We start from the raw sequence: 10,833 nt of genomic DNA, 5'->3' as shown, positions 1-10,833 counted from the left end.
CGCCACCCTCTCTGCATATCGGTTCTCTTTCCCCTCCTCTCTTGCCTCCGATCTGCTCTCCACACTGCAGTGGAGAAGAGGAGAGGACGAGGGGAAACGGAGCCAAACGAGGAGGAAGAGGAGGAAGAGGAGAGATAGGCCGGGGAAGAGATGACGTGAAAGAAAGAAGAGCAGATGAGGGGAATCAGTTTTTCTTTCTTTCTTTTCTTTTTTTGTTTTTGCAGTACTCCAGTTTTGCTGCCCACTTTTCAAAGGCACACCTCAGCATTCCTCCCATCTATTAGACCTCAAATAAAGTGCTCTTCCTGTTCAATTAAAAATAATTACTTTAATAATTATCATTAGGGAGATAATTCCCAGCATATGCGCTACTTTGATAATCAGTTCTAGTGGCAGACTTACAGACACAGTGATGTTCCTTCCTTCCTCAGTGTGTATGCTCTGAACCTCAGTCATTTTCTGATAAACATTAACATGCATCACACTGAAATTCTTCATTCCAAGCAAAAGCATTTCTCTGCACAGCTAGCAAAACTAGCCGTAAACAACAAACGGATGAAAAGCAGGGCCGGCCCAAGACTTTTTTCATATGGAGCCCTCCTCCCATTCTAGCATGTCAACACCAGACGCTTCATTAATCCTAAGCTAATTTTAACTGTACAAGAAATATTTTAACTGTCACTTTGTCGTGACAGATTGGCATGAGACAGACACTTCTGCCTTGTCCCAGTGCTCCCAGTGCTAACTAGAATCAACCAGTCAAAGCCCAGAGAAGTGTCTAAGAGTTGTCAATCCCCTCCTCTCTCCAACTTGCTCTCTGCTACGCTACAGCTAGCACAGCCTGTCATGAATGCTAAGGCTAGTTACTAGTTAGCATGGCCACCGATGACAGTGGATAAACAGTTACTCTGTAATGGAAAGTTATTTTGCTGCCATTAGCACATTTAGCTATGAGTACATGAGATTGATTGACAGCGCTAAGGCCCGCCTCCTGGCTCTGATTGGTTGTTTTTAGTCGGGAGCGGTGCTTTTCTTCACACAGCAATAACAGCACAGGGAGAAATGGAGGAGTTCGATCTTTTCACAGATTATCCATCTCAAACCAGACTGTCACAACAAAGTGAGTTTTAACAAATATGTAAAAAAAAAAAAAAATATATATATATATATATATATTTTTTTTTTTTTATAAAAATTGCATTCTGTCCCTTTAAGTGCACCATAATATTTTAATTACCTGAAAGTAAGACTAGCTGATAAACAATGAATTTACAGTAAACAAGCTAACATGTTGGATATCTTGTATTTCCCAACAGCAGTAAGAAATTAACCTATCATTTGTGAAACAACTATAAAAGTAAAACAGAAATGCATCATTTATTCATGTGCAATAACATTTAGTTTGCATTATTCAGTGTTATTTTACATATATATTTTTAGAGATTTTATCATGCTCTATCGTGCTCTTGGAGGCCTGAGCAGCTGCTAAAATGGCAATTGCCTTGGGCTGGCTGCGGATTTAGAACAAAACAGGAATGGAGACGAAAAACCACTACATTAGTTATTAAACCGATATTTTGTGTCGTCTCGTCTGAACTGATGTTTAATATCAATTGATTATTATTATTATCGTGTCCGATTGGGTCGGGAGAGAAAGACGCATAAGGAAGCAGCCATGGGATATCTTTGAATGAACTCAATTTTTTTTTTCCATTGTTAAGAAGCTATAATGTGGACAAGTGGCTGAAACGGCACATAATGAGTAGAACCCTTACTTCCTGTGAAACAACCACTCCAGTTGTTAGCAATATCAGATTGCAGAGCACCAGTCGTCTTTGAACTTACGGAGGGTTTCGAAATGACAGAGCGCGCTGGGGAACTATTGTTACTACACAACAAATGGAAATGCACACGACTGAGACCTACGTACAGGTAACGTGTGTTACCGTAGCCAAATTTTAACAAAACGGTTGAAAAAGTGGGAAAAAAAAAAATGCCACGTTATAAAACAGAATTGAACCAAACCCCTCACAGATATATAATGTATTTAGCATATTTATCAAAAAGGTGAGATAAAATTAGAGAAACAGGTGATCACCAGAGAAACAATGCCTTTTTTTTTTAACTTTTTTTTTTTTTTTTTTTGCTTTATGGGTGCAGACGTTTTGCAGGTGCTCTAAAGAAACGCTGACCAAATGCAAAGAACGCGAATCTGTGAAAGCTAAGAATACTCAAAACTTAAGAGGAGACGGCTGGTTTGGAATTAAAGATCCACTCTCCAAGATGACTATTAAAGTCCAGCTTTTAATATTTATATATCACGCTACAAAAACAACAAACCTGTTCATCGTTGGTGTTTTAATGCGTGTGGATGTTTGACTTTGCATGTGGGATGTAAACGTCCCAGACCCCCCTTCACATCTGAAGCGAGGGGAAAAAACAAAAAAAGAAAATCCAACTGTGCTGTTCACCAATAGAATATTAGCACACACACACACACACACACACACACACACACACACACACACACACACACACACACACCGGTTGGCTAAAGGCCAATCAATAATTCACAGAGTGCAGATTGAATGTAGATCACAGACTCAACATGGGGGGAAAACACTGTGGCTGTCCACCTTTATTCTCCTCAGAGATTGTTCCGTCTATCGCCTCCCATCTCTACTTTCACCTATTTTAATATCTTTTCTCTGTCGATTTGCAGTGAATTCATTTATTTATCCGTTTGGCTAGATTTGCTAATATTTCACGGTGGTGAAACGTGTCTGAAATGTTGCTTAACATCCACGATTGCGACTTCTTGACATTAATCAAATAATCATTTACCGAGAAGCTTTCGTACTTTTCAAGCAAAAAGGGTAGAGTTGGATTTTAACATCGTCGCATGACAAGCGGCTCTTTAGCTTGAGCGTCGCTGCAGCGTTTGTGGAAAAGACAAAACCTGTAAAAGTTCAGCCAAGGTAAGTTAACCGAGAGTCCAACATGGTTCTGAGTTATCCTACGCCAAGTCATCATATTTTCTCTCCCTCCGCTCTAACAAAGCTGTTCACTACACCCATCTGTAAGCACATGTGACATAAATATCCCTGGCAGGGTGTGTGTAGTCCTTGTGCAACACACACACATACACACACACACACACACACATGGGCGTCGTTTTAACAGTGCAGGCTCCTCCTGGGACACAGTCCTACATGCGGAAACTATATTAGGAACAAGCACATCTCCAAAGGGAGCCGGAGTTGTTCTACGCACATCTGCAACTAAGTATAGCCGACCTTTAGTTGGGTTTTTATCAATGCCATTTATCACCTTCAAACACATCTTTGCCTCCATCTTTCTTTCATTTGTCACTGGCTTTCTAATTCGTCACTCTCCGCTTTGCTTTCAGTCGATCCCTCCACTTTTATTTTTCCTCTCCTCCATTTCTGAGGTGAAAAGTACTCTCTCTCTTTCTCTCTCTCTCTCTCTGCGTAACTTCTTCGGTTGTTTTGCGCTCAGACAGCCGACTCGTACGTACGCCGGGCATCAGCACGAAGCACAACAGGAGCAGCCGGCACACAAAGTTGAGGAGAGGACAGCAGGGGGAATCAGATTTCACCACGGTGTGATGCAGACAGACACACACACACACACACACACACGCACACACACACACACACACACACGCACACACGCACACACACACACACACAGACACACACACGCACATGCACACAGACACACACACACACTCTCACACCGAGGGAATAGCCTGTAAGGATCACATATCGCGAGTAGAGTTCTGTCAAAACAACCATTACTATGGTGCTGGGCTGTCGAGATGTTAAAGACCAATATTACATAATGGTGATTTGATACACAGGTGTAATCTGTTTCTCAGACCCAGTTTCTTTTCCTGTTTTAGTTTCATTTCGTTTTTAACTTCACTAAAGCAGCATTTTACCCCCCTTTTCCCATAACAGGAAAGTCAGATTGAAATTTGGACAAGCACCAATCAGAATTCTGTTGCTAATTTCCAATTTAGGCAATTTCGTATCTCTTAAGAAGCTATGAAATAATAATAATGAAATAATGACTTGTGCAGTTTTTTTTCCCTTCCTGTCTTTCCTGCCAGACACACATTTCTTTTAGAAATGGAAGGAATCTCAAGGTCAAGGTGTCAGATTAGTCACTGTGGAAAAAAATGATCACACTATTTCGAATCTACGACAAAATCATCACGAAACAGAAATTTTAAACTCTATTTAGCATTTTCTGTTGGTGAGTTTTAGGATTCCTAAAAGAGGCGGAGCATTTTGTAAACTACCACTACCAAACTACCAAACTTTGAGGTTTTCAAACGGCTGCCGTTGTTTCCAAATTGAAAATGGGATTTATTGACTTTCTGTTGGGATGTCATGAGCCTTCGCCACTCGCATGGAAGCATTTTGGATGATTTATATTAAAAATAAATGGCGACAGAGTGACGGACAAGACTGTAAGGCTTGTAAGAAAACACAGCTGGGTATTTGGCTGACATCGGTGAAGTTAGCATCTTATTTGTGGATCTTAACCTAAATCTGACACTGAGGGTGTTCTCACACCTGGTGGTCCGGCTGCGCCGGTTCGACTGGGCACCAAATTTGCAACATTTGTTGCATTTTCAGCTGCTGCGATTTGCTTTAACGCTGCACTGCTTCAAACGATTAAAATGCTTTGAACAAACTCTTCCCTTCCTCGCCTGTGGGGGCGCTGCACCGAGACACACAGAAGGAAACGACATAAAAACCCCCTGAAGAAGACACTGTGCCCAACTTTCTTCCTCATGAAATGTAAACAAAAATGGAGCAGTGTCAGTTTTTAGCGGTTGCAGGATTTGACAAATATTTTACATAGCTAATCGATTTGATAAAGAAAAAATATATATTTTTATTCCACAGCAAAAGCAAAAGGCTATAAACGTATCATAGAAGTTAATTTGTGACTGAAGAATCCAAATCATCTAACTACAGGACTACTTTACTTGGTGAAAGTATCGTTACAGCCCCAGTTATTACTTGTGGTGTTAAAACCACAGATTGTGCTGTTGTATCACCAGGATATATTAGGATACATTACAGAGAGAAAGAGATTGCACAGTGAAGCGTAAAAATCCCAAATGGGGCTTTTTTTTTTTCTGCCAACAACTCAGCTTCACTGACTCGGCCATGTATGTGTCTGAGAGCATGTGTTTGTGCTCCAACGCCCCCTGAGGTTAGTGATACTAGTGAACAGGTGTTACAGTATCACCTGCTCCCAACACACACACACACGCACACACACACACACACACGCACACACACACACACACACACACAGGCAGAGTGATCGGCCGGGAGCGTTGCTCCAAGCTGGACAGATGAAGCCAATCCACAAGCTGATCTGTCAGGTTGTGTGTGCTCATGCATCGTGCATGTTTATTTAAGCTTACGTAAGCATTTATTCAAACTCGACCAACAGACGAGGCACGCTGCTAATTTTGGGCCTACTACAATCTGAGCCTTTAGGCTGTTAGAAACACTTTTGTGGAAAGATGGAGGGTTATTGTTTTTCTATGTGTTCGACTGCTTAACACATGATGGGAAAAAATTGGCAAGCTAGTTCTGAGATGAGAAACAGGAAGACGGATGTTTTAAAAACGCACAGAATTAGGGATATGATTCATTATGAAACATTACAGGAACACAGAATTATTACAAACAGCTAGATTGGTCCAATATTGCATATTGGTCAGACAAAACCTAAAATCTCAGATATAAGCATGCCAATGTTAGCACTCCGCTCCAGCATTTAGTCCGCCCCAGTTTTTCTAACCAGCACCGCTTGTATTATTAACTTACTGGTTAATAATAAATGGGTCACTTATTCTTCTACCTATTATTGTTGATTTTTGTTTTCTGGGTAATATCACTTCATCAAGCCTTTTCTAACTTTCCACACTACATAATAAGTAATACATCTCTGTACGATTCGTTCTGATATCGTATCGAGTATCGGTATCAGTCAATACTGAAAGCTGGGATATTGGTATCACATCGGAATTTTAAAAAGCTGTATCGGGAGACCACTAAGAAATAAAAAGGTGCAATGACATTTCTTTCTCTTTACTCTCTTTTCTTTCATCACTATGTCTCCATCAACATACCTGACAACCAAAGTCCAGACTTCTGATGCAGCACCTGAAATAAACCTTAAACAGCCTCCTTTGCTGTTGTGATATTGCAAACACTAATACTGCAATGATTTTTGCAACTAGCTCCAATCAAAATGTCAACACGCTATGAAGAAATGCAGTCTTGATTCATTTAAGGAATGTGAAATATGCTTCTTTTTTCTTTTTTTGTTTCTGACTTGCCGAGCCAATGACCGTTCAGAGCATTATCAGTCTGAAATTCTCTGAAATTAGAGTCCTTTCTGTCCCAATAGTTGCAAGACTTAGATAGCTAATTTTAACACCAGTTCCTGCGATACAACATGACAGGATTCTTTTGTACTGTGGAAGAAGTGTGGAAGAAGTGCCAAAATTCATAACAATTTATTCTTTTTCAGCTGTCAAAAAAAAAAAAAAAGCTTCAGCCTGAAACCAACCAGAAACACAAATCTCTTGTGGGTACAAATATCCAGGGACGACGCAGCATTCGGTCTCCTAAAGGCTAGAAATAACTCATTTGCTACATTAACTGTAGCTTTCGAAATAACCTTTAAGCAGGTATAAAACATACTTTTCATTAAGCTGACATTTGTATAATAAAAATGCTTTTTTTTATTGACCTGATGTGACATTCTAATGTTAAATATTGTGTTTTTGTTCAGCTGGAAGCAGAAAATCATCATAATTAATAGAAATAAAGGCTTGAAAACATCTGTCTGTATTTAAATACTCTTAATATGACATGTTGACGTAGTAAATTACTGAGATAAGTGAACTTTTCAATAATATTCTAATACGTAATCGAACATGAATGATAGAGTTATGTTACACACGACATAATTGAAAATTTCCCTTCTCTTTTACCTCCTTGTTTATAAAGTCGACACCTGTTGGAATTGCAGCTATTGTGCAAAAGAGTCAGAAAAAAATATAATTTAAAGCGTATGTTAACGCACAACTTGTACTGACTTTGCAAAAACTCAGTTTTAGTTGTGAGTTGTCTTTTTAGACTAAAAGCAGATAAATACCAAACACACAGCATCTCTGTGGATTCTACAAAACATCAGAATACACCAGAGAGGATTTTAGATCTTCTTTGGAGATAGATTTTGATATCCCAGCATTACACTCGCATTACACTTTCTTGTTTGAAAATATATTTATCGCTTACATTTTAATAAAACCAACTTGCTGAAAATACCTTTTTCATTCCAAAATAAAACAAAAATGATTAAAGTATGCTTATTTTGATGACAAACTATTACTGAAAGCGATGGTTGTTTTTCAGCGTTTGGTAAAGGTTTTTGGAAATGCCACTTATTTTCTCTCTCTTTCTGTGTTACTTGGTATCTACCTCTCTCCACATGTCTCTTTCCTCACGAGATACCAAGCAGCGTGGCCAGAACCCAGCTGAGCAAGCGTGAAACTCACACAGACAATGACCGCTCAGAGCAGATGGTCAGAGAGTGACACAGAATGGAAAAAAAGGAAGAAAAAAAAAGAACAAGCACAACATTCACATAATAATGCTGTAACCTTATCTATTGGTCCTGGGCCAACAAAATAAACAGTAATGTCTTTATTCTCCAGAATAAAGACGTTAATAAAAGAAGACAAAAGCAGGAGTACTTCCTGGTTTTTTGAAAGCAGGAACTGCAAAAAGCAAGAGCAGTTCTAAGTAAGATAAGAGAAAATAGCGAATAATGACCAACTAATACTTTATGATTTTTGTCATTTAGAAATGAAACACACCAAAACATTAAAATAAAATTAAAGAATTTTCAACTTTTACATGTTACACAACATCTCTCCTATTACAATGCCCTTCATAATTGTTAAAACTCATGTTAAAGATATTTAAAAAAAACTATTTTTGCCGATGCAAAGTTGCAAAAACAATCACTAAAGTCGAACATCAATGAAGGAGACAGAATGGAGGAAAGAGCCCTTCTATAAAAAGCTGGTTGCTACAGTGGTCGAGTCAAGGCCTAATCTGCAAATTCTCTAAAATCTGAGCCATATGGAGACTAAGTTTAACTTTTCTAACACCTTACATATGCATTTACTTTTTTATATTATTATTTCCATCCACTTTTACACTGCAAATTACAATGCCCCGAATTAACTAAAATAAGGAGAGTTTGGCAGTTGTGTAAAAAGGTAATCATACTTTTTTCAAAAGTGGAAGAGGATGGAGGAGGGTACATTTAAAGAAACGGGTTGCAGGGGGAAGAAGAGCGGTGGAGAGGCGAACATGAAAGAAGCGTAGAGAGGGACTGTGAAAGTGCTGGCGAAGGGAAGGGAGGTATAATGAAGTCCTTTGGGCCTCGTGTGAAAGAAGCCACAGCATCTGCCAGCCGACACAGGCCGGCTCTGTACAGATGGTGGCATGATGGGATATGCTCAGTTCATTTTCAGATCAGAAAGTCAACGTTGTAAACACTTTAACATGCTCTTTATTGATTCAATTTTTAATAATACTTTATATGTTAAAAAGTACAAAAATTTTTTTTATTAAAATCTACTAAGATTTGCACTTCAAAAATAAGTGTAAAATAAGATCCAGAGCTGCCTGGGGTAATCACTGATGTCTATTTTACTTTCTATTTTTTCCGTTAATCTGAGTAAGTAAGCAGTTGTGGTGAATAAAGACTGCCTGAAAATGAACGACAACGAAGCAGAACAACGAAAGAGTCAAACTTCACGGTTCTGGAGACGCTAACCACCCAGAATGTGAACTAGCATTTAATGGTGGTGTGATCTGTCAAGGAAACCCGTCTAGTGCAGCAGTGACACAGTTGATGCCTCTCTCTCCAAGTATTAATTAAAGGGAGGATGGTGGGGGAAAAGGATGTGATGTATTTGTCAGGCATATATAGTGCCATTTCATAGCACAGTCAAGTAACTATGTTAATTTAGTTGTTTTTCGTAAAATAAGCTTTTTTGAGCTTTACATTATGTTATAATGTTATTCCCTCATCAAAAACATACCTGGAGTGTTGCTGACTCTTTCATGCATGTTTGAGAAATCCTTTAATCTCCCGTGGCAACCAGTCAGGTGTGCTGAACACCTTTGTGGCACAGCTCCTCCTCTGAGCTGCAGTTTCCAAGCTTTCACCTCACAGAGCCATGACTCCCCCACTCAGCCCCTTCAGACTAGCCAGCAGCAATCAGCAAACACCTGGCAGAGCTACTGAGCTCGTTATACGAGTTACTTCTCAGTGCCAAGCTGGTAAAGACGTAGTTAAAAAAATTAATAGAGGAGCCGTGTTGTGATGACTTCCTGAAGGCAGAGTTTCAGAAAGAAGCAGGAGTTTCTTAAAAAGACAGAGGCCCAAATTCCTAAATTACTAAGTAAAATTTATTTTAAGTCACATTTGAAATATTTAGCATTTTTATAACAACTGAAGGTGACATAGTAACTTGATTGTGCTATAAAATGGCACTCTGTGCCTGGACAATGCTCCTTTAAGTGCAATTTGACTTTCCGTCAAACACCTGAAATTGGCTTCCGACTCTTTAAGAAGCTGCTTCCCTTACAGACATTTCCGTTCGGCATGACGTCAAAACGTTTCTCCATGCCGATGCTGTTTACAACCATTCTTAGGAGCATTGTAGTTGTATGTTAAACTCAGCAGACTTGCACTTCCACCAGGTGTTTGCGAATTGCTGCTGCCGCTAGTCTTTAGGAGCAGAGTGGAGGAGGCGTGCTGTGTGAGGCAGAAGCTCAGCTAAGAACTGAGGCTCTAAAACGGAGTATGAGCAAGCATTTAGGCACCCCTGAATGGTTGCCATGGGAGATTAAAGGATTTCTCAAACAAACATGAATAAATTAAAACAACAGTGGGGATGTTTTGACGAGGGAATAACATTATAACATGATCTAAAGCTAAAAAAAAAAAGGTCAGTTTTACGTGATATCTCCCCTTTATTTGGCATCTTTAAAACTTTTTTTTTACCTTGATCTTTGGCTACTTAGTTTTGTGATTTTGTTCCTACTCCCTCCGCCTTTTAGGTCTTAAAGTATCCAACATACACTAATCTGTGAGTTGGGCCATAACTACAATATCAGGAAGCTCATAAGATACTTCTGATCTTGTCCTTTAACTAAAAACATCTAAGCTTTTGGCCACAGTGAACCAGCTAACCTGGTCAAGTCAACTGATACCAACCTTGGTACTGCCAGCATATCCATCTGATTGTTTAATATCCACTGGTTCAATGTCTACAAAATACTGAAAACCACTGAGACCTGCTAGCATCTGATCTACTCCTGCTACTAGTTATCAGTTTGATTGACACATGAAGAGTTGCATCTTTCCTGTCTCTAGTCAAAATCCATTTGTACTCTATTGCCTATCAAGGCAACATAAATATTTAGTTTAGTTTTTTCTAATACATATCTTTTTTCTGCTTATGCCAAAATATTTATTTTCTTTATCTTTTAGACATTTTCTTGCTTGTTCTACTGCTTTAACTCTTCATTAAATCTTTACATCACTTGACATGAATCTTAGTTCAGACAATATGTCCTCTTGGCTCAATAACGGAGTTCAGAATCACTTTCATTCTAAACACCCAGGTACTTTCTTTCACCACAACCCCCACTGCCAACACACACACACACACACACACACACACAC

The sequence above is a fragment of the Poecilia latipinna genome, unplaced genomic scaffold (assembly GCF_001443285.1).
Source record: "Poecilia latipinna isolate Pla-1442-1.1 unplaced genomic scaffold, P_latipinna-1.0 Scaffold1876, whole genome shotgun sequence".
Classification (NCBI taxonomy): domain Eukaryota; kingdom Metazoa; phylum Chordata; class Actinopteri; order Cyprinodontiformes; family Poeciliidae; genus Poecilia; species Poecilia latipinna.
Note: the sequence above shows the minus strand (reverse complement) of the source record.